The sequence below is a fragment of the Mizuhopecten yessoensis genome, unplaced genomic scaffold (assembly GCF_002113885.1).
Source record: "Mizuhopecten yessoensis strain PY_sf001 unplaced genomic scaffold, ASM211388v2 scaffold6647, whole genome shotgun sequence".
Lineage (NCBI taxonomy): Eukaryota > Metazoa > Mollusca > Bivalvia > Pectinida > Pectinidae > Mizuhopecten > Mizuhopecten yessoensis.
This window is the reverse complement of record NW_018406654.1, coordinates 1,042,425-1,067,650: the sequence shown is the minus strand read 5'-3', so window position 1 is coordinate 1,067,650 and position 25,226 is coordinate 1,042,425. Positions and strand designations below refer to the sequence as shown.

Below are 25,226 nucleotides of genomic sequence, written 5' to 3'. Positions count from 1 at the left end.
ACTGACTGCTCTATCCCTAAACAACCACCCCTTCCTCTAGCTCCCTACCCTGTGACCACTGACTGCCCCACCCCTAAACAACCACCCCTTCCTCTATCTCCCCACCCTGTGACCACTGACTGCCCACCCCTTAACAACCACCCCTTCCTCTATCTCCCTACCCTGGTGTTACCACTGACTGCCCCACCCCTAAACAACCACCCCTTCCTCTATCTCCCCACCCTGTGACCACTGACTGCCCACCCCTAAACAACCACTCCTTCCTCTCCCCATCCTGTGACCACTGACTGCCCACCCCTAAACAACCACTCCTTCCTCTATCTCCCTACCCTGTGACCACTGACTGTCCCACCCCTTTCTCTATCTCCCTACACTGGTGTGACCACTGACTGCCCCACCCCTTCCTATATCTCCCTACCCTGGTGTGACCACTAACTGCCCTCCCCACCCTGTGACCACTGACTGCCCACCCCTAAACAACAACTCCTTCCTCTATCTCCCTACCCTGTGACCACTGACTGCCCCACCCCTAAACAACCCCCCCTTCCTCTATCTCCCTACCCTGGTGTGACCCCTGACTGCCCCACCCCTTCCTCTATCTCCCTCCCCTGGTGTGACCACTGACTGTCCCACCCCTTTCTCTATCTCCCTGCCCTGGTGTGACCACTGACTGCCCCACCCCTTTCTCTATCTCCCTACCCTGGTGTGCCCACTGACTCCCCCATCCCTAAACAACCACCCCTTCCTCTAGCTCCCTACCCTGTGACCACTGACTGCCCCACCCCTTCCTCTATCTCCCTCCCCTGGTGTGACCAGTGACTGCCCCACCCCTTTCTCTATCTCCCTACCCTGGTGTTACCACTGTCTGCCTCACCCCTTCCTCTATCTCCCTACCCTGGTGTGACCCCTGACTGCCCCACCCCTTCCTCTATCTCCCTCCCCTGGTGTGACCACTGACTGTCCCACCCCTTCCTCTACCTCCCTACCCTGGTGTGACCACTGACTGCCCCTCCCCTTCCTCTATCTCCCTACCCTGGTGTGACCACTAACTGCCCTCCCCACCCTGTGACCACTGACTGCCCACCCCTAACCACCCCCTCCTTCCTCTCCCCATCCTGTGACCACTGACTGCCCACCCCTAAACAACAACTCCTTCCTCTATCTCCCTACCCTGTGACCACTGACTGCCCCACCCCTTTCTCTATCTCCCTACCCTGGTGTTACCACTGTCTGCCTCACCCCTTCCTCTATCTCCCTCCCCTGGTGTGACCAGTGACTGCCCCACCCCTTTCTCTATCTCCCTACCCTGGTGTTACCACTGTCTGCCTCACCCCTTCCTCTATCTCCCTACCCTGGTGTGACCACCGACTGCCCCATCCCTAAACAACCACCCCTTCCTCTATCTTCCTACCTTGTGACCACTGACTGCCCACCCCTAAACAACCCCTCCTTCCTCTCCCCACCCTGTGACCACTGACTGCCCACCCCTAACCACCCCCTCCTTCCTCTCCCCATCCTGTGACCACTGACTGCCCACCCCTAAACAACAACTCCTTCCTCTATCTCCCTACCCTGTGACCACTGACTGCCCCACCCCTTTCTCTATCTCCCTACCCTGGTGTTACCACTGTCTGCCTCACCCCTTCCTCTATCTCCCTCCCCTGGTGTGACCACTGACTGCCCCCCCCCTTCCTCTATCTCCCTCCCCTGGTGTGACCACTGACTGCCCCACCCCTTTCTCTATCTCCCTCCCCTGGTGTGACCACTGTCTGCCTCACCCCTTCCTCTATCTCCCTCCCCTGGTGTGACCAGTGACTGCCCCACCCCTTTCTCTATCTCCCTACCCTGGTGTTACCACTGTCTGCCTCACCCCTTCCTCTATCTCCCTACCCTGGTGTGACCACTAACTTCCCCACCCCTAAACAACCAACCCTCCCTCTACTATATCATTAAAACCCCACCCCCTTCCTATTTTTTCGACATATACACATGTACATGTATTGTAGGCATCTGCGGCCAACAAGTGTATAACTACAGGCCAATGTTCTAAACCACTGACACAGCAATTTCACCATGTGTGCCACATGAACCATTATATACAGTTATATATCCCCTTCCTCTAGCTCCCTACCTTGTGACCACTGACTGTCCCGCCCCTTCCTCTATCTCCTTACCCTGGTGTGACCACTGACTGCTCTATCCCTAAACAACCACCCCTTCCTCTAGCTCCCTACCCTGTGACCACTGACTGCCCCACCCCTTCCTCTATCTCCCTACCCTGGTGTGACCACTAACTGCCCCACCCCTAAACAACCAACCCTCCCTCTACTATATCATTAAAACACCACCCCCTTCCTATTTTTTCGACATATACACATGTACATGTATTGTAGGCATCTGCGGCCAACAAGTGTATAACTACAGGCCAATGTTCTAAACCACTGACACAGCAATTTCACCATGTGTGCCACATGAACCATTATATACAGTTATATATATATACAAGTGTACAGGTCAGGTCCTCATCCCAAACACACAATGGTGTAAGTGTGTGCTAGAAACCTGTTCACATGTGCGGAACACGCTACACATCACAGATGTTCGCTTGTTCCACGAATAGATGCAAAAATTCAAGAGAAACATTCTACTTAATAAATCAAACATCAAAGAAGATATTCATATAAAACTTTACTTAAAGCTATTAAGTTATCTCATTCACCCCTGAAGACACATTTGAACTCTTCCAATTCAAAGGTTGGAATAGTTCATTATGAATTTTCAGGGGTGAATGAGTTTAAAGGAACAAACACATTTTAACTTAAATTTTATTCAAAACTAACAAATATTTTCATGTTGACAAACTAAAAATTTCACTTTGATAAAAACTTATAAATGTTTTATCAAATTTATTTAACAATTTTTTTTACTTTAAACTGAAAAATATCTTAAAATAAAATTAACAAATAACTAACTTAAATTAACAAATATCCAAACTTAGATACACTAAAAATGTTTTAACCTGTTTCATGACAAGCACATAATTCACTTCCTCCGGTTCAAAGGAACTTATCATGACATGTTTAGGATTTTTATTTTTTTAAATCTCCCTCCCCTTCTTTCCCTTCCTAATATGTTTGAAAAGTTGCCCCGCTCCGTTTACAAACAGAACCTAATTGAATAAGATATTTCATTCTCAGTTCAGAGTACTTTTTCTGAACAATAAATTCAGTTCTAGGAATTTGATTCAATACATTTTTCCTTTTTCTTTTAAATTTCTACATAATGTTTAGATATACCCCAGTGCACAATGAAAACATTGTTTGATGGAGCCGCTGAAAGATCTAGCCAAACCGTTTTGTACGGAATACAATGACGATCGTACAGTTTGCGGCATCTGAGTATCGACTAGTAGTCAGCACTGAAATTTGTAAAGATCGAAACTGCACTTGGTCTATCTTTGACAGTACAAGAAATCAATGATTGGCGTATAGTACCGGCAGTACAGTAGTGGAGCTCCAGCCAACTTTTGACAATGTCCATATGCCGTAAAAATCCATATCTGCTGAAATGTTTATGAATATGATGCAATATAGCATAATTTGCAACACTGCAAATTTTGTAAGACAGAAGAATTTTTCATTATATGCAGATGCAATTTTATGAAAGCTTTTTTTGTAAATTCAATTTGCTGAAACACGGATTGCTTTATATACACATATATACAAACGCATATAAGATAGCACAAAAAAAAGTGTTTTTCCCTAATTTCAGTATGTACATATCAGAACTGTCCGTAGTAGGAAATTAAAAGCGGTGTTCGAAATTTCTAGCTTACACCCCACTTCACATGTGTAATATCAAGGACAGCATTTTATGATGTGAAAGACATCACAAAATTGTGAAAATCCTGATACCCCAATGCAGAAACTACAACACATTTTATGGTTTCTGAGTGAATTCTGGTGATTGGGTTGAGAAAACAAATATCTTTTCATACCCAAAGGTGTAGGTTAGGGAAATTCCACCTCTGGGATTTTCAAATTGGTACATAAACCCCTTGACAATTAGTCAGGGGTTTTGAAAACCACTTGGATCAAAATATAATTTTCCCAATCCTATACCCTTGGGCATATTGAAAGAAGTCTTATATTCTCCCTTTCTTTTGTGCCAACCCTTAAATGTCGCTAGTTATTTGGCTTTCCCTATTTCTGGGCCTACCCCAACCAAGAAGGTTGATATTGCACAATTTTACAAGCCAAGCAATATTTTAAAAATAATCCTCAAAAATTTCTTTAGCACTGACATCATATTTAAATCTACTACAGGTCTACACTAAAATTGTCCCAGTTGTTTGGGCCTTACTCGACCCTTTTTTTGGCAAAAGTTTGATAAATTATGTTGGATTCTGCGCCCCTGAACTGACGCATCTTATGTTTGCGGCTTCGATACCTGGTAATTTTTATTTATTAGAAAGAAATACATATGTTACATTAATCTATGAAAACGTTTATTGTTGATTAACGATGGTGCTTTTGATGCTCGACGCTCTGATGTGCATAGCAGATAAGTAAAGTTTAAATGTTCAAAAAATGTCAACTGTGAATATACTTTCAATGTTATAAAGTATAACAAAAATATTTCAGAAATATCTTTATTCCAGAGATCCACTTCTCTTAACAATTGTGCTAAAATCAGATCAAATGACTTTTTTTTTTTTTTTTTTAAATGTAGCATATTTCAAAAGGAAGTTTTACATTTCGATAAAATAGTTAGTTCTCTTCATCTATAAGGAAGTAAACGATTCAATCTTTCATATCATGTAGTGTTTCAATAGGTACTTCTATAACATGATGGTTGTCATATTTCTGCACCTCATGTTACAGTGAGTGAGTGACATTTTTATACAGGATGTGGCGAATTGTCTGCATGTTGTATTGTTCCCAGTGACAACTGTAGATATGCCAGCCAAAAGGTCTAGGGACTCCATCTCATACAATGCATATGCGATTACATAGAATTGAACTTTCTCTGGTATGGTAATGAGGCGCATGCTTAATAGCCCGCTATTAGCTCAGCTAATAGCTGATCTCGGGATAAAACCCTCAGTAGGGAGGAAAAGTCCACATATATGTAGAACAGAATCACTGACCAGGACTTGTGTCGCGACAAAGCAAGCGTGCGAGCTCTCGAGCATCCCAGCAAAATCTAGAACACTGAGTGACACGCCATGTGTCTGACCGTACATCCCAAAAGTTCAGTAACAGTACCCTTGAACTTAACTCATTCGCCCCTAAAGACACATTTGAACTCTTCCAATTCAAAGGTTGGAATAGTTCATTATAATTTCAGGGGTGAATTACTTAAAAATAATTGAAAAACCCCTTATGCTCATCAACACATTACATTGCATCACCATTTTTTATCTTTTTTTTAAATGAACAGTCTTTGGAATCTGAGATTAGGACTGTGACTGTGATTGTGCGAAAAGTCATTTAATTGCAAATTCCTGGCATTGAAAGTCCCATAACTCTTGCAAATATTTTAGTTAACATTCATGATTAAGAAAAACAAAGTGGAAAAATTTGAGCCGAACATATGTATAGTTAATATGAATAGCAAGTGACAAGTTGAAGCGAAATGTTTATTTGTTTCAGTCAAGTTTCAGCACAACATGCTTTTTGTAAGCGACATTTCTGTGAGCAATTCAAATTCTAAAATCAAACAGACATATCTGAGGGATTGACATCTTGGAGATAACGTAAGTTTGTGAGCGTGTGATATCTCGCAGTTCAACGTGAGTTTGTGAGGAGGTAATATCTCCCAGCCCAGCGAGCATTATCTCAAAGTAATGTAAGTTTGTGAGCGAGTGATATCTCACAGTTCAATGCGAGTTTGTTAGGAGGTAATATCTCCCAGCACAGCGAGCATTATCTCCAAGTAATGTAAGTTTGTGAGCTAGTGATATCTCACAGTTCAATGCGAGTTTGAGAGGAGGTAATATCTCCCAGCACAGCGAGCATTATCTCCAAGTAATGTAAGTTTGTGAGCTAGTGATATCTCACAGTTCAATGCGAGTTTGAGAGGAGGTAATATCTCCCAGCACAGCGAGCATTATCTCCAAGTAATGTAAGTTTGTGAGCCAGTGATATCTCACAGCTCAACGTGAGTTTGTGAGGAGGTAATATCTCCAAGCACAGCGAGCATTATCTCCAAGTAATGTAAGTTTGTGAGCGTGTGATATCTCACAGTTCAATGTGAGTTTGTGAAGAGGTAATATCTCCCAGCACAGCGAGCATTATCTCCAAGTAATGTAAGTTTGTGAGCGAGTGATATCTCACAGTTCAATGTGAGTTTGTGAGCAAGTGATATCTCACAGTTCAATGTGAGTTTGTGAGCGAGTGATATCTTACAGTTCAATGTGAGTTTGTGAGGAGGCTATATCTCCAAGCACAGCGACCATTATCTCCAAGTAATGTAACTTTGTGAGCGAGTGATATCTCACAGTTCAATGTGAGGAGGTAATATCTCCGAGCACAGCGAGCATTATCTCCAAGTAATGTAAGTTTGTGAGCGAGTGATATCTCACAGTTCAACGTGAGTTTGTGAGCGAGTGATATCTCACAGTTCAATGTGAGTTTGTGAGCGAGTGATACCTCACAGTTCAATGTGAGTTTGTGAGGAGGTAATATCTCAAAGCACATCAAGCATTATCTCCAAGTAAATGTAAGTTTGTGAGCGAGTGATATCTCAGAGCGCAATTGAAGTTTGTGCGTAATCAAAACCTCAAAGCCTACTGTAGGAATCTTACTAGAGTGAACTATAGGTTCATGTCAATGAGTTGCCAGTCCAATGAGCGATAGGCTTGATTCAAATACAAAGTTTGTGACTTTTCAACCACATTTGTTAACGCTGAAACGACATGCATATTTCACGATACGATACATATCATGGTACAATGTGTACGATACGATATGTAACACGATATACATATCTGCTTAAAAGGTCAACTGCATAATGATTGGGTGCAGGATTTTACCAAGTTTTGTCAGATTTTGAGATTTAAGAGTAAATACTATCAAATGTACGTATCTGTGTACGATTTTTTAGTACTTTTGGGTATGACTGCACAGTGGACCACATCTTTACTGAAGGATTCCTAAACAATAAGTAAACTCTTAAAGTTAACTCATTTACCCCTGAAGACACATTTGAACTCCTCCTATTCAAAGGCTGGAATAGTTCATTATAAAATTTCAGTGGTGAATGAGTTAAGGATCCCTGTCCCACTGCAAAGTTGTTTACCCTATATCACAGTAACCTCCCTTTAACTTCCTTAAGGATCCCTGTCCCACTGCCAAGTTGTTTTCCCTGTATCACAGTAACCTCCCCTTAACTTCCTTAAGGATCCCTGTCCCACTGCGAAGTTGTTTTCCCTGTATCACAGTAACCCCCCTTTAACTTCCATTTGAATACCACTGTAGCACATGTATGAGCTATAGTACACCTCCGTTCACCTGGTTACAGCACAACCAGTTACAGTGATGGCATAACAACCTGAGGTCCAGGGTTCGAATCCAGGTCTAGCCCCGCTGAAGTTTTTACACTCAGAACACTTTTATTGATTATTTATTAAAGCCCATAGTCATGCTGAAAAAAAATGCTTTATACTTACAGTTTCTGGCTGTGGGACGAGGATCCTGGAATAACAAAACAAATTACATGATTGACATTTTCAGTACCCTTAGTGATACACGATACAAAACGCTACACAAGAAAGTATCACAACACGATACATTATAAGTTACATGCCTTTTTCCATATTACACTCAGTATCAACCATAGAGACTAATATCAGCCAGAGGCCTGAGGGCTGATACTGGTCGAGGGATGATACTGGGTGTGATATGGAAAAGGACATGTAATAAAATATGGATAGATCTACTATCTTATGATCTATTTTTCCTTTTTTTCAAATATTGAAAATCGAAAAATTTCCAAATGGGGTGTGATACAGGTTTTGCAGGCTGATACGGCGAGGGCTGATACTGGTTTTGGGGTGTGATACGGCGAGGGCTGATATGGGTTAGAGCAATTGTGTTGTATCGCATACACAAACAAGAGGCCCAAGGGCCTAAGCAGTCCCCCGAGTTATATTATAGTTACTGGTAGATCAGTTTTATTGTTAAGACGTGATGTGGAAATCAACATGTAAACAAAGTGAAATACAATACTTGTCATGTCACAAAAGGATTAGAACTTTGAAAACTATTCAAATAAATAATTTTGCTTTTTGGAAATATATAATATCTATTGTTATTTAGCCAATTTTCCTCCCTGGTCACTCCCTGGGATAGGTCAGGATCTTACTTTCTGTTACTATTTGATTTCAATTTCATTATAACTATTCCAACCAAGTTTGAATTATTTCTTGCTGAAAATGGACAAGACATAGTTTGTTTGTAAAACACATGAGTCTGATGAAGAAGTTTTTTTTAACTTTTGATTTCCCCCATTTTGGCACCACCCCTCCAGCCCTTGGGGATGGGGCAGGATCTGATTTTCTCATACCGTCTAATTGCCATCTTTCATCATAATCATTCCAATCAAGTTTGAAAAATGTCCTGCTAAAAATTGACCAATTTTATACCAAAAAGTATCCCTATATAAGCTATAGTAAACTTTACCCCCTCCCCCAAGGGAGAACTGATGACCTGCGAGTATTGTAACTTACAATTTAAACAAAGTCCCTGATGATCTTTCCATCCATGCAGAAAAATGAACTGTAGTTCATCTGAATCTGGAGGAAAACGAAAGATTTTTGAAATGTTTGTTAATTTTCCATGTGGGGCCTCGCCCTGGCCCCTGGGGTTGGGGTAGGAATCCCAATTTTATAATTTTGTAGCCTCATCTACCAAGGATCATTCCGACCAAGTTTGAAAAAATTCCATGCACAGGTCCTTGAGAAGAAATTGAAAATGTAAAAAGTGTACGCACGACGACGGACAGAAAGCGATCAGAATAGGTGAAAACTCAGGTGACCTAAAAACCTGTATTTATTAGTTAGTAAGCAATAAAGATCGATATATATCGTAGTAACCCCAATATCTATCCACATGATGCAAAACATTAACAATGTATCAAAATGTTTTGTTTCCGTCTCCATTAGAAGGTTATAACATGAATTTAGGTTGTGTTATTATTTACATATGATTTCCTTTACATCATTTCAAAATTGACTCCAGTAAAACGTTTATCATCAGAATATGTGCATATAACACAACCCATTCCGACCGATGCTCCGACTGATGCTCCGCAGCCCACCCCAGGCACTACCTACCACAAGAAACCATTGTTATCTCTTTGGACCTTTTTGACCTCTGTTTGGCTCATGGGGCTAGCAGATAAGATGTTTAACGATAAGAATTATCATCAGCTGTGTGTGCTTATACATATATTTTGACACATACAGCTGCATTAAAAATAATTCATGAATTTCCCCATATGTGCCCCCCCCCCCCCCTACATGTCCGACCACCCCTTCTGGCGCCCCAAATTTAAACCTGTGGGGTGAAGTGATCTGATGGGGAGATAGAGACTTTCTGAGGCCAGGAATCAGCAGATAAGTGTACATTTTTGTAACTTCTATAGTAGTGTACTGTTAGAGGAAAATACAGATCAAATTCTGCCAAAACCTCCATAGAGCAACAAGTGGTTTATTTTTAATGGGGGTCACTAAGGGAGATCTTAAATACTAATTATTGAGGTCTCTCGGGGAAATTGTATCAATCTTTATGTGGTCTATATGAAAATGAAACATAAATGTAGTCTGATCTTTTGGCTAAATTTGTTCCAAAAAAGATTTTTCTGAGGAGAGCTAGATTTTGGAGAATTCATTTAAGGTTTGAGTAATGCAAAAATTATCATCAATTTCATCTGAAATGAGCTAGGAAACAAAACTGCAGAGAGCTTCAAGGTAATAATACGAAATCATGAATATTTTTTTTTTCAGCTTGACCTCGGCTAATTCATTACGGCCGTAAAGGGTAAATTTTTATCAATACATCTCCAGAAGAAAATTGTATAAATTCAGCAACGAGGGAAATGAAAGTAGGAAATTTAAATAATCAATCTGTCTCCCCTAATTTGAAATATTGGCCTCTTCCTTGACTGATGTGGGTCGTTCTATTGATATAAGGAGGAGTGTGAGTGGCTATAATATTACACATTTCCGCTGTCTGGTAATTACAGGAAGTGATTAGGGGGACACTGAGCGAATGAGATTATTCATATTCACATCCGAGCATATGACAATCTAAGGGACAAAAGTACCGTACTTGTACCAATTAAAACCCCAGGACAGCAGATATGGACCAAAATCTACAACACTCGGGACGAAATCAACAACATGAACGCTACTTGCAACTATCAGAATGCAAGGAGATTTGGTTAAATTTGAGACACAGTTGATAAGAACGGTATAAACAAACATTATCTAACTCGTTCACCCCTGAAATTTCCTAATGAACTAGTCCAACCTTTGAAATGGAAGAGTTCAAATGCATCTCCAGTGGTGAATAAGTTAAACAAATTAGAACACAAAGAACGGAAAATCTGTTACAATGACGTAAATATGTATGGGTATCAACAATTGTTCCTCATATATATATATATATATACACCAATCGGAATTCAAGGAAATGAGATTCATACATGTACTTGTCTATTTCTTAGAAATTTCCGTGGAGAATATGCGATCCCAGAATTAAATGTGTGTTTGTATACATACACACCAGGGAAAAAATACCCCTTTTAAATGGCATCATTTTAGCTGCTCTCTCAAACAAACGAAATCATCAGATCTAAGAAAATAAGAAAATAAACAAACTAACTGGTTAAAATGTTCTATTTTAGGGTCCAACAACAGGTGCTCCCTCCAGAACAGCTGAGAGGTGGCAAGTATGTTGATTATCATCACAACACCAAATATGGACTAAATCAACAAACAATCTCTATGTGAACCAATCGAATGCAGCAATTACCAACTTAAAGAGGTGCACTCCCTATTTATGTTACTTTAACCCTTTCAACCCCATGCAACTTGAGTAGACTTTACCATGCATTAATCTGGATGAGTCCATTATGGTCTACAGTGGTGAAAGGGTTAAGGATTTCCGTACCACTGCCAAAAACTGTAACTTTCCATTTAAAACTGCCTTCGATAAATAATTTCTGTAAAAAAAACATACATTGCCTTACTGGGCTTTAACAAAACATGATCAACAGCAGTGTTCTGGGTGTAAGATTTCAGTGGGGTTAGACGGGATTCGAACCCTGGACCTCAGGTTATTATATCATCACTCGAAATCACTGAGCTGTTGAGCTTGTTAAAAGAACCGGGAGTGTCCTGGCCTAAGTTCAAATGTGCTACAGTTATATCCGAAACCAAATTAAAGGGAGGTTACTGTAGAAAATCTTTCTGAAATTTTGAAACAGCCTCTTCCAAGATAACTGGGGAAAAATAGCATTATATTTATCGAAATTTGGAAGATATTCCTGAATTTATTCTTCCTTTGTGGAAAATTAAGTATGGTTTTTTTTTATGCGAGGGAAAACAGCCTGTTTTCGACTGTTAAACTATGGGGGGGAAATTCAATCAGTTGAACGGGGATTCTAAGGAAACTCAACAGTAATATTACAACTGTTGTGATGTTATTTCACTGGTGGCCTCAACATACCACAGACACAGCATCATTACTCAGCCTTTGCTGTTACTTATGGCCTTGTGTTAAATGTGAGATGTCAGAGATATCATTGTACACATTGTCAAAAACATCTGCTGGTGATATATAGAAAATAAAGATCTATTGCATTAGATAATAAAACATTTTCTATTTGTCTATTTCAATTTTTTTCAACTCGACCTCGGCTTATTCATTAGGGCCCTGAAGGGTAAACTTATATCAATACATCTTCAGGAGAAAATTGTATAAATTCAGCAACGAGGGAAATGAAAGTAGGAATTATTTTTTTTCAAATAATTTTAATAGATTTTTTCTTTTTTTCTTTTTTCTTTTCATTAATAATGACTGATGATAAGTTGAAATGCCAATACACAGTATCGTAGTGATGCTAAATCTCTCTCATTTGGACCCTAAAATGAACATATTTTCAACCAGCGAAATCACTAAGCTTACATAATTATAGTAATTCCTATATAAAAATATTAGGCTTTCATATGAAAGGACTACTCAAAAGATACAATACTGAAGTGTTATTTTCCCTAGGCAGTATAACCACATTTAATTATGATTTTAATATTGAGCATCTAGAATCTCCCCCTTGGAAATTTTAACCAAGCACACAAGATTACGATGTCAGTTTCAAGACTGTCCAACCAAAACCTACAGTACTGGCCACAGATTGGTGGTTTTTCTCCGGGCATTCTGGTTTTCCTTCACAGCCAAAACATCCACGTCCTTAAGATGACAATAGATAGCTGTTAATAGGACGTTAATTAACAATAATTAACAAACACACCACCAAAACCTAGCACATCCCTAACTCATCCATTCCTGAAATATAAATGAACTATTCCAACCTTTGAATTGGAGGAGTTCAAATGTGACTTCAGGGGTAAATGAGTTAAATACTCCAGCACTGGACGATAGTTTACTGTTCTACACAGAAATAGGATCTGAACCATTACAGATCACTTCCAGCCTCTGCATCCCTGCCGTCCTCCATCAATACATTGCACTAACGTCTGGCATAGGATATCATAATAACATAATTGAGATTTAAATCATTTAGATAAAGATAATTCCCCGATCTGACACATCCCCGGTAAAATTATGTGTGTGTAACAACCATTATGGGATGGCTATATCTCCACACACAAGTATGGCTGGTATGCTAATTAGTATCAATTATTTCAATCAACTTTTAGCTCACTTAATATCTACACATCCTAAAACTACAAATTATCAATTTTTCTATAATAGCAACAATAGCAATTTATAGCAAAGATAGAAAATTCTCAGTAAAAAAACAATCCCATAATATTTTCATTCCGATGTAATTCTGTTGTTATAAATATTTCACACAAAAATACAAAACCATCATCTTGTATTCTCAATAACACAATTTGGAAATTTTAAAAATATTGTAAAAATAATTTTGTGATTAAATTATTTTTTTAGTCTGTCCACACAATAATTTCACTCCTAGGAAACTTCAGTAGATTCTACCATACCCTTATCTGGATGAGTCCATTGTGCTCCACAGTGGTGAAAGGGTTTAATTTTAAGCAGTATGAAATGTTTTACTTTACTGCAAAATGTTTTTCCAGCAAAGATGTAATATAGTAAGACTTCTGTTAACTCATTCACCCCTGAAATTTCATAATGAACTCTACCAACCTTTAAATTGGAAGAGTTCAAATGTGTCTTCAGGGGTGAATGAGTTAAAAACAGAACTTATTGTCTTATTGTGGTGTGTATGTAGCAGTAAGTCTTAGAGGGATTTCAGAGTTATGTCCCTTCTACTGTAACTTGACCCTGATCTAGAAATTGTCAATATCTTCATCGATCCCTGTCTCGAGACTAAGTCAACACAATCTCGGGTAAATAATTTTAAGATTCCTTCAATAAAATCATCAGTTAAATTGATATATGAAGATTTTTTTGGGGGAAATTTAAATTTCATATCAGAGATTTGAAGTTATAGGTCACAAATACGAACTGTTCATTTTGAAATGAGATTGAATTTTTTTTTATAAAATGTTTTTCATTAGACAGACTTTTACATTTTCATTAGACAGACTTTTCCAACTTTGATATGTTTGACAAATTGAAAATATCAAGATTCGCTTTTTCAATTTTCAGAAGAAAAAAAGACAGAAAAACACATCACTTAAATTTTATTATTTCTTGTATAGGTTTTTTTTAAGTAATTTATTTATAATTTGAAACTGACTCTTTACAGAATAAACTGTGTAAACACCTTTTTTAGGGACATTTTGAAAATTTTGTAATATCTGCCATGATGTCCCCAAATGACTAGTTTTTATATTTTCCTACTCCCTGATCCCAACTTCCCATTATTATCAATCTAAAATTATGTCAATATTATATAGCTACTGGTAGCCTGAATTCAATTTTATTTAAAATATTGATATTTTTTTCTAGCCCTGACATAAAATCTACTCATTTGGAGGGTTACATACACTTCAATACAAAAATTGTACATTCCAGCTTAACATTTTATTTTACAGAAATAATTGATTTTCGTGTGACAATAAATATCAATGTTTCCAGAATTAGTTACAAAAATGGACTTTTTTCAAACGAACAAAAACCACGGTAACTTAATACGACCATTTATAAACAGATGGTATTGAAATAATGCTGTATATTGAAGCACAGGAAAATGACACGATATTACTGACTGACATTTATACCCAATTTCCCCTGTCATATCAACTATGCATGGGACCATTACCCAATTAGAAGAATTGACATTTCGGAGTGACATTTGCTGGAGGATTCGTATCATGATAGGGGTATTCACATTTACAATGCGAGGCATTCAGGAGGGGATTTCTCAAAGCATATCAGAGTTAGATATTTGCATAAAATGGGGAACCTGAAGGGAAATATGTCAAAGACACATCGAATTCCGGGCAGAAATTTACATACAAGTGGGGTCCTAAAGGTTTACTCCAAATTTCATTCTAGAAATATACATTCGGCCTAAAATTTTCTGTTTCATTTTTTCGTATCTTTTTTAGTTTGAGAGCCAAACTTAATCATTTTGGCTATATCAACAGTGTTAAAATCTCAAAAGCTTCCTCCATTTATCTAAGAATAGTTCAGGCAATGATACAGGGATCCCTAAATCCAGGTCTTTACAGTTTGTCAACAACTGACTATGAATTAGGTGGACTTGTACAGACCTTTTAAGGTCACACTGACTTGTGAATTCTACAACAAATGTTTTCTTTTCCAATTTTTTTTTTTTTTTTTTTAAATCAAAGTTACAGCTGAGTATTGTAGACTGCCCATCCCATCAATAACACTGTATTCATCTTTGTTTTCCTTCAGAAGTAAAATCCATAAAATTATACAACTCTATACTTTGATCTGCACATAACAACCTTTTAGCAGAGCATATAATACTAGCTGAGATGAAAAGACCACACCAGGTTCAAAATCATCTACGTCTCTAACCAGAAGTGGTTGATACTTTTGTGCTTCGAGATACAAAGAGGTCATTACTTGTATAACAGACATCCGCAAAAAAGTATTTAAGCATTTTAATAAAAATTCGCATTTGATACATATGTAATATATTTGGGGGGGTTTCCCTTTCACAAACAAGGAATGATTCATGTTTTATTGTCAAAATAATTTCATTTGATGGTTTGTGTAGCTCTTGAGAATTTAAGCTACTTCAAAGATAAAATTGAAAAAAACAGAAAATTTCATGCATTCTAAAATTAAAAAGTGATATTTAAAGTAGGGTTGCACGTCCATTATGAATATTCAGAACTAACAATCATTACCATAGATTAAATAAAGAATAATTGATTATGTTTGTCCTATAAAATAGTATTGGGATCAAGATACAATTACACAAAACAAACTTTGTCTAGACCCGGAAACACATTGCAACAATGTAATAATGTAACTTAAGTCAATATGTACTGTAGACCGAGCTGAATATCCCGCAAATGTTTAGATGAAACATGAACACAAAGAGTTACAAACATTTCAGTGACCAAGATCATTTGAGCAACATTGCAGCTTCAAACTTTGTTATTATGGCCCAGATCAATTTCAACAATGTAGCTACCAACATTGTTATGATCCAGATCAAAGGAACAACAATGTAACTACAAACATTGTTATGATCCAATTCAAAGGAACAACAATATAACTACAAACATTGTTATGATCCAGATCAAAGGAACAAAAATGTAGCTACATACATTGTTATGATCCAGATAAAAAAGCAACATTGTAACTACATACATTATAATGACCCATATACAATTTGGGCTGACACAGCTACAAACTTTATTATGACCAAGATCAACAGGTCAACATTATGTAGCTACAAACATTGTTATGATCCAGATCAAAGGAGCAACAATGTAGCTACAAACATTGTTATGATCCAGATCAAAGGAGCATCAATGTAACTACAAACATTGTTGTGATCCAGATCAAAGTAACAACAATGTAACTACAAACATTGTTATGATCCAGATCAAAGGAGCAACAATGTAGCTACAATAATTGTTATGATCCAGATCAAAGGAACAACAATGTAACTACAAACATTGTTATGATCCAGATCAAAGGAGCAACAATGTAGCAACAAACTTTGTTATGACCCTGATCAAAACTGTCCTGACGTAGCTACAAATTTTGACAAGACCTATATAAAAATATGAACATGTAGCAACCAGCTTTGTTGAAACTCAAATCAATGAGGAGGAGTCGCCTTGGTCGACAGCCATTTCCATGGTTCGATTTTCCACTCTGGAGCGCAAGTGATTCTCTGATAAGCATCATAGGGACTATCATTGTCATTTCTATTGTATAAAATGGTAGATTTTGCAGAGTCAGCCAGTTCTACCAAAACTTTTATATGATTACAATACCACAAAACGATTTAGTTCCGTAAATATTTGTTGTGCGTGCGAATGCCGGTGTAATTTTGCGATATTCAAGATATCTATTACTGAATAAACAGGGAATTATAAGATCCTTTGGAGAATATGGCGAAACAGAATCAATAACACACCAATGAACAATGGTAAATAAGCTCAATTTGACATCGTAATATTGGAAGCTATTTTACCCTGTTTATATATAACATCAATTTCATAAATAATATTTGATAACTCCGATCTAATAATAGCAACCATCAACATAATCATTTCAAATTTAAATGGACCCATGCTTTTAAATTTCAAACGGCAACAACATATCTCATCAGTTCACTGTTTAAGGATTCCTATCCCACTGCAAGCAAAACACTAGAGAGTTCCACTGCACTTTTTGTACATAGAGTTATATCCCCTTAATTTGTTAAATAAAAAAAAATGTGTGTGTGTGTGGGGGGGGGGGGGGGGGGGGANGACCAGACCAGAGTTATACTGTTGACATGGTGACTCAATTGATTAAAGTATAATAATCAAAGGTCCAGGGTTCAAATCTTCGTCTGGTCCTGCTGAATTTTGACATTTTACACTCAGAACTCTGTTTGCTGGGTTTTTTTTCTTATCTTTATTAATTTTTCATAAAACTTCTGGAACGTATAGTTTCGTTCCGAGACAGGATTCACAGAAGCTATTGTCATGCCAGAGAATTTTATTCAAACACATCATTTCAGATTTTGGCAGTGGTATGCAAATCCTGATGTAATATGAACATCCCACTTGGAATAAGTATAAAACAAAGTTTCTTCAGGCCAAATAAAAGGTGTTCCTTGTTTCCCATTAATCTACATTCCCCACATTTTATGCCGAACCAAAACTTTTTTGGCAATTTTCAAGGAAGCACTTTTAGAGTCAAAATAACTCTCCTATACTTAAAACTAAAATAGAATTTATTCATTATCACCTACCTTTCTTAATTTTTTCAGACATAAGAGGAACCAAACATGTTTTTGTGTGGCCTCATCGATATCTAATGTCAACATTTTTAAATTTGTAATAAGACAATGTTTTTATGCATAAAACTGATATTTAACTCATTCACCCCTGAAGACACATTTCAACTCTTCAAATTCAAAGGCTGGAATAGTTCATTAATACAATTTCAGGGTTGAATGAGTTAAATGCATTTTATAATGAGATTTAAACAAAAGCATTTCAACAGAAATTATCAATTGTTGGTTTGTGTAATGATTTAGAGTAATTTAAATGCATTTACCAGTATAACTGTTTGAGTCAATAAAAATCCATTCAGAACATTTTAATGTAATAATTTGGCTCAATTAAGTTATCGGTTAGCAAATGGATCACGTTAAGCTATACATTGAAGACGTTGATAGCTGAGGCAGACACAGGTAATTATTTAGCAACAACACATGGTAATTTTAAACACGCATTCCCTGTCTACGGAAAATGCTTCACCAGTATAAAAATTGACCATTCCCCAACAAGTAATGTTCCCAGTTGCAATTTTAGGAATCTGCATCAAGTAACATGTGTCCTTGGGATTTTCCTCTGTACATGTTAAATAGATATCGTTAAACATGCTAAATTGTTTTGTAACAGGCTCCGTGCTCAAAAACATGCTAAATTGTTTTGTAACAGGCTCCGTGCTCAAGGTATGCCGGACATGTTTTGATGGAAATTCAGTGCAGATGTACACAAAGAACACGGTTTGCATGTTATTTGAAATACATTATTCCGTCCTTTCGTATTGCAGAGTTATCTGCTCTTGTGAGCAGGTATTGATTGTTAGGTCATTAGTTTGTGTGAGAAAATTACATCGTTTTCTCAAAAACTTATGATGTTACTCTCACTAACAAATGACGCAACATTCAATACCTGCTCACAAGAGCAGATAACTCTGCAATACGAAAAGACGGAATAGTGTCTCATGGGCTTATAAAACTGTCATAGTCTGGAAGTTGTTTGATGATGCGCTAATGATTAAAATTACAGCAGGCTGTTGTACTTCACTGGATGTCAGAGTACTCAGGGGTCGGCATGGGAAGATTAGAGTTGTTCAAAATTTATCTCCGGGGCTAGTGTTTTGAATATGAAATTATTAACCCCTTTTGTCATAGTTGGTACCAAATTTTGAAGGAGACCTCGATGGCCGAATGGTTCAAGTGTCTGAACCATTCAGGGTTCGACACCTACCTGGGGCAGTCACCATTTACTGTCGGTGCTTTTTCTCCAGGTTCTCCAGCGTTCCTCCACCATCAAAACCTGTCCTAAATGACCATATAACTGTTAAATAGGACGTTAACCCTTTCACCCCTATGTAACTTTAGTAGACTCTACCATGCATCGATCTGGATGAGTCCATTTTGGTCTACAGTGGTGAAAGGGTTAAACACGAACAAACCAAATCGTTTCTTTGGACAGTTTATATGGACTGGGCAGCGTTTTTAAAATGTTCATGCCCTAGTGGGCTTCGTGCAATATGGATGTAACCAATTTGCCTTCATACTAGCATGAACATTTTAAAAACGCTGTTCAATCCATATATCGACATTTTTATTATAGAACTATTGTTTAATTTTATTTTTATTTGTCCTTAAATAATTTATTTATTTACTGCATTTTATATATGCATTGTCCTTTAAACGACATTGGTGGCACAGTCCTATTTGAATAAAATTGGCTCAAATAATTAACCGTAGCTATAGTCAGTTGAGCGTTTGACGCAGGGGCATTCTCCATGTTATCCAAAACAAAGCGACAAGACTCTCATTGAACAAGGTTAATCTATTATGTCATAAGGTAAACCACGTGTTACGTCACAAGATTTAAAGCTTTCATACTCAAATGAAATGCATTTCTGCTGGAAATGTTCATATATTGCAAATTGCAAATATAAACGAACAGCTGGAAAGGAGTCAGTATTCTGTTTGAGTCAGAGTGTGTACTGTGAATGTAAACCTACATGCAGATAGTAAGCTCAACTCAACTCAGTACAACTTCCTCATTTAACTATGACATTTGTGATGTTTTATATACAATTATGCAGTGTTACCTAAACACACACGTTGACATATCCATACACTGTGGACCATGCGTATATTACCTACAGATTATCCCTGTGAGTGCCCTACAAATTGACAGAATTCCTGTCGGTGAAGCCCCTTCCTGCTTCCAGCTTTAGCTGTTTCCTGTTCCAAATCCTCCACAAACACTTCGTCAATTTGAGGACCTCCTTGTTAACCCTTCACCACTAAAGACACTTTTGAACCTTACCCAATCAAATAAAGAACAACTAAGTCCAGTTTAAAAATGTAGGGGTGAATTGAGTTAATGTACAACAATCCTGTCATCTCTCATATCATATAAGCATTCACTTGATCAAGTTTCATTTTCTAACTTCCTTTTCATCTGTAATATATTTCGCAATACAAGTGAACAATTTCACGTACTAGCCAGAAAGCAGATTTTGAAAAAAAAAATATTAGTCCGACCCATATTTTGTTAGTGAATATAAAATATTCACTACTGACATGAAATCCACAAGCCCAAGTTTGAAATAGTGAAGTTCAACATGAAGCGCCTACGGTGGCCGAGTGGTTAAAGCGTCTGACTGACTATGTTCACTAGCCCGCCACCACTGGCTCGCAGGTTCAAGGCCTACATGGACAATTCAATTATTTCTGAAATGAAAACCACACTCTTCGAGAAATTTTTGCAAGCATAATGAAAATGAAATAAGCAAACGTAAATAAATAACAGTGTTCCGAGTATAAAAATTTAGCAGGGATAGACTGGTATTTGAACCCTGGGCCTGTATTTCTAACACTGTTCTCATGCTCAAACATGGGCTTTGTGCTCAAGGCTTATTTCTTTGTTCCGGTCATAAAATAATAAAAACAAATCGTATTTTCTAAATGATATGGAAAAAATATTAAGAGACTTAGTCCGAATACTGTTTTCAATGTTTACATTTGACTTTTTGACAGCCGACATGATTTAAGTGAGTTACAAGAATGCTGATCTGAGCACAGAACCCATGCTTGAGCATGAGGAGGATTTCACGAACACGGGCTCAGGACTTCAGATTTTTATACTATTGCACAAACTGACTTCAAGCTTTATAACAGAAGGGTTCTGACCCAACTGTTCAAAGAGTCATATATCCAAAACAAAATTAAGGGGAGGTAACTGTATATATAGGTAAAACCACAGTACAGCGGACCAGTGATCCTAAACCCATTCACCCCTACAGTCACATTTGAACCTCACCAGATCAAAGACTGGGCAAGTCCAGTTTAAATATGTAGGGGTGAATGACTTTAAATACACTGTACATGTGATTACCTGTAACCTGCCTGCTAGTATTTGTCTGTTCCAGATCGTTTCTGATCTATTTTAAACTATACACAAGGCAGATCTATTACATCAGTCCAGTATCACTGAAGGTTTCATATCTCTGTTTCCTCTTTTAAACTCTAGGCCAAACTTTACTAACTTTGTGTTTCTGCTTCAATTTTGAATTTGAAGGAAATATATGCAATAGTAATGTATTTTCGTTCAAACTATTTATGTCCAAAAGATCAAAATAGACCCTGTTTCCAATCATACCCCTGGATATTGTTCTGGTTCCACTTTAGAATTAGTATTGTCATTATGTAATGATCAAGACATTAGCTGGTTAGGGACAGAGATGGGTGTAACAAGGGATCAGGGAAGGTGGATGTAACAAGGGGTCAGGGAAGGTGTGTGTAACAAGGGGCCAGGGAAGGTGGGTATAACAAGGGGCAAGGGAAGGTGGGTGTAACACGGGGCCAGGGAAGGTGGGTGTAACAAGGGGCCAGGGAAGGTGGGTGTAACAAGGGGCCAGGGAAGGTGGGTGTAACAAGGGGCCAGAGAAGGTGGGTATAACAAGGGGCCTGGGAAGGTGGATGTAACAAGGGGCCAGGAAAGGTGGGTGTAACAAGGGGCCAGGGAAGGTGTACATGTGTGTAACAAGGGGCCAGGGAAGGGGAAGTATGAGGGACAGAGATGGGTTTAACAAGGAGCCAGGGAAGGTGGATGTAACAAGGGGCCAGGGAAGGTCGGTGTAACAAGGGGCCAGGGAAGGAGCTTGATGAGTCTGAGGAACAGAGATGGGTGTAACAAGGGGCCAGGGAAGGTGGGTGAAGCAAGGGGCCAGGGAAGGGGGAGTCTGAGGGACAGAGACGGGTGTAGCAAGGGGCCAGGGAAGGAGCTTGATGAGTCTGAGGAACAGAGATAGGTGTAACAAGGGGCCAGGGAAGGAGGAGTCTGAGGGACAGAGATGGATGTAACAAGGGACCAGGGAAGGTGGGTGAAGCAAAGGGCCTGGGAAGGGGGAGTCTGAGGGACAGAGATGGGTGTAACAAGGGGCCAGGGAAGGGGGAGTCTGAGGGACAGAGATGGGTGTAACAAGGGGCCAGGGAAGGAGTCCGAGGGTTACAAGCATATATCACATAGGAGATCAGAAGGTATATAGCAAGGAGATTCACTTCCTGTGTTAAAAAAAAGGGGGGGGGGGGGGGGGGGGCTGGTATGTTTTTTGGACAAAATGACACTGCCTGGTTGCAGATTCTAAGACTAACAGTCAATGCTGGAGATTTGTCTCTTGATCTGACACCTCCAGCCTTTGAACTGGAAGAGTTCAAATGTGTCTTCAGGGGTGAATGTGTTTAGTAGTAGACACTACCCTCTCTCTGTCAAAAATAGCGGCTGGTGACAAGAATACACACACAATTAAGAGTACGGTGTACATGTTAGTGCACATAAAAAAGTCCAACAAACCTTAATGCCTTTTCACCATCACCATCTTCTACATAAAATAGTCCATCAAACATCTAGTCACAGATACAGAAACACCAAACGGTTGACACAGATTTAACTTCAAAATCCACATCTAAATTTTAAATCCAACTTCAAAATTGACGATAGCAAATGTTCCTTATAATCCATCCTTGAACAGTCCAGGAAAACACAACATAAACTAGTCCATGTAACCTGTAGTCACAGATTTAACTTCAAATTTCCACATCAAAATTTTGAATCCAACTTCAAAACTGATGAGAGTAAATGTTCCTTATCCATGCTTGGAGAGTTCAGTAACAACAAAATGTTCAATGCACATTCAGGAATGACAGTACTAAATGTTCCTCCATCCTTGGAGAGTTTGGTACATCAAGGTCATCTAACTCATCAAGATGTTTGGCATCTATGGAGATGTATATACAAAGAAATTGAGAAAACGTTGATGAGGCTGAGCAGTTTCATAGCCCAGATACTCTGTAGATCACTGGTAATGTAAACAGAGGAATGCACACGTAACACACATGTACCAAGCCCACACTTACAAACCTGTTGTAGATGTCGGCGATAATGGATGGCAAAAAATACTTAATTTAATTATGGTGTAAATGGCTTTAATTTAGACGGCTAAACTTGCTAACACGGTAAATGTGATCCAACACAATATTTAACCTTTCTACCTATTTCTTAACTGCTACCTGTAGAAAACATCAGTAAATACTTCTGAAAATCATGACCATATTACTGTAACAGGAAAGAGAATAGTGTGCTTCCATCGGGGTATCAAACCCACAATCCCTAGGTTCCTAATCAAATGCTCTACCACAGAACTAAAGGGAAATTCCCTCTTGCTTAAAGCTAGAAGGCAACCGTCAACCTATGTACAATTAAAATCATGACCATATAACTGTAACAGGAAAGAGAATAGTGTGCTTCCACTGGGGTATCGAACCCACAATCCCTAGGTTCCTAATCAAATGCTCTACCACAGAACTAAAGGGAAATTCCCTCTAGCTCGAAGCTAGAAGGCGACAGTCATCCTATTTACAATTAAAATTATGACTAATTTACATTTAATCTACCAATAGTTGGCTATTAAAAGACATGTGCATCAGCTTTTCTTTGACCTCCAATAAAAGACTCGGAATTCATTTTCAAAATTTCTCAAGGCCCCATGTTTTTCTTTCAGGGACATAATTCAAATATCTCTATATTCCTTAATTTCCACATGGCTACAAATCCAAAATGAAGAGACATTTAGCGTAATCCAGACGACTGCCAAACCGATCCAGGTACCAGAAACTGTATTTACGTGCACACTTCGTCATCAGGTGAGAAATATTGCTTGTCTGGTCTGAACCAGGGTCTAGGATTGGATAGTTTAGATTTACACACTCAAAACAAAACAATGAATGTGGTCTGGTTGTTCCTATCCCAACATCGCTGACTTTTTCGTCATCCCAAAATCATCCGCTAACCCTCAATTTAATTCAATATCATCTACGATATTTCAATCTCTGGGCTAGGTGACAATACATCTTATAACCATACTCCACCATTTGGATTATTTTAAATTTCTTTCCCAGTTTTAGACGTCTAAAAGACTAATTTTGTATGAACATTGATACCTCATCAAGTCATTCAAACTGTTTCCAAGCAGAACCTGGTTTAACTCATTCACCCTTCAAGACACTTTTGAACTCTTCCAGTTCAAAGGTTGGAATAGTTCATTATGAAATTTCAGGGGTGAATGAGGCGAGATAAAACAATTAAAATGTCTCGGGCACTTACCGATACTGACAGTACAATTCCAAAGCATTGCGTCCTCTCTGTACACTATAAAGCACATAACTGTTACTCCCACTGGTGAGTCGGAAACAATCTATTATTAGATTGTTTACTACCTAGAATTCACTACAACTTTCTTGTAATGAAGCAGAATATCTTAGTCACCTCTTCTTCGTCATCCTCCTCATCCTCGTCCAAAAATACCCCACAGACCTATTCCGTCATCCAAGTAATTTTGTCACATGCTTAACTCATTCACCTCTGATGATCCATTTGAACTCTTCCATTTCAAAGGTTGGAATAGTTCATTATGAAATTTCAGGGGTGAATGAGTTAATTAACAAAGCATAATGACCATCCTTTTATGTCACACATTGCTGCCAATTTTAACAGAGATGATGAATATGCGAGTTTAAATTTAACCCAATGAAACGGTAGCCGTGTTAAAGTTTGTGGACAAAAATAAACCCCGGACTATGCCAAGGAATGAGTTAATTTATGACCCATCTTACACTGCAGCCACTGGCAGATCTAAACATTTGTTGTTTTGCAACATTTGAAGTCAATTTAGAATAATATATTCCAGAGATGAATCATCTAAATCTGTTAAATAAAGCATATCGAGGAGATTTAAAGCTAAATTTATCTCAACTCAAAACACAGTGATCAATGGTCCCAAATTTCAAAAAAATTCAAAATCTGAGCACAGGGTACCTATTTTTAAAACCATTTTCATATCATTCCTGTTACAGATCATCGTAATAGGAATGAACAGGTATAAGATCTAACGCCTGAAAGGTAACTCCCTTGATGAAAATCACATGTAACAACGAAAATGTTCAAAAGAAACAGATTTTGCTGCGTAAACAATTTTTTTTTTTTTTAGAGTACTAAAGGGTGAGATGGTTGGGGGGTTGGGGGGGTTTAG

The 25,226-nt window shown here is 38.3% G+C and overlaps 1 protein-coding gene across 11 annotated transcripts in view; it reads right to left on the bottom strand.

The window, feature by feature from the left end:
* LOC110452383 (talin-1-like) overlaps positions 1 to 25,226 on the bottom strand; it is a 179,057-nt gene that overhangs the window by 119,789 nt on the left and 34,042 nt on the right. For 6 of the 11 annotated variants that reach the window (XM_021500867.1, XM_021500876.1, XM_021500877.1 and 3 more), the window contains exon 2: positions 7,673 to 7,697. The exons of 1 other annotated variant lie outside the window; for it this stretch is intronic. The gene's annotated coding sequence lies outside the window, so the exon portion shown is untranslated. Of the gene's footprint in view, positions 1 to 7,672; positions 7,698 to 8,731; positions 8,798 to 22,492; positions 22,975 to 24,301; positions 24,363 to 25,226 lie in introns of those variants that run through there. 4 more of the 11 variants (XM_021500868.1, XM_021500870.1, XM_021500871.1 and 1 more) reach the window with 4 other exon arrangements.